The sequence below is a fragment of the Palaemon carinicauda genome, chromosome 33, assembly GCF_036898095.1.
Source record: "Palaemon carinicauda isolate YSFRI2023 chromosome 33, ASM3689809v2, whole genome shotgun sequence".
In the NCBI taxonomy this organism is placed as follows: domain Eukaryota; kingdom Metazoa; phylum Arthropoda; class Malacostraca; order Decapoda; family Palaemonidae; genus Palaemon; species Palaemon carinicauda.
The window spans coordinates 40,551,786-40,552,579 of NC_090757.1; positions in this window are offsets into that span (position 1 = coordinate 40,551,786).

The window sequence follows — 794 nt, forward strand, 5'->3', positions numbered from 1 at the left end:
TGCTAAATAACGAGAGAGAGAGAGAGAGAGAGAGAGAGAGAGAGAGAGAGAGAGAGAGAGAGAGAGAGAGAGAGAGAGAGAGAGAGAGAGAGAGGAATGGATGATTTTAAGAGGAATTTATTAATGCACACCTACCCTTGAGCAAAGGTGACTTTAGAGTTAGACCACATGGGGCATGGGGGTCAATATGAAAAAAAAGAATATATTGGAGATGAAACCGGAATAAAACGATAATAGTTAATAGTTTATATAGGACATAACTGTTTTACGCTGTTACTGTTTTAGAATGATTTATTGTTACCTTGTTCTCATCATTTATTTATTTCCTTATTTCATTTCTTCACTGGGCTATTTTTCCCTAATGGAGCCCTTGGGCTTATAGCATCTTGTTTTCCAACTAGGGTTGTAGCTTGGCTAGTAATAATAATAATAATAATAATAACAAGTAAGAATGATTAGTAGTTAAAGAAGTGGCGGACAATGATGATATCCGCTAATAATGAAACACAGATTACCGGCGCCGCAAAGTGGCCTACCAAAACTTAACAGTCAGTTTGGCAAAACTGACCATTTAAAAAAACAAAAAACAATAATATTCTGGATTATGACTAATCTAAAAAAAAAAAATCACTTTTCACAAAAATATCATCCTAAGTAACCAATATTAGCTAAATCAAAAAGTCAGGGAAGGGCAGAGTATCACAGGTTGGCTGGAGAAAAAAAAAAATAAATAAATAAATGCCAAACTCATGTAACCAATCATCTGTTGAAAAGAAAAAAAAATAGTATCTTGG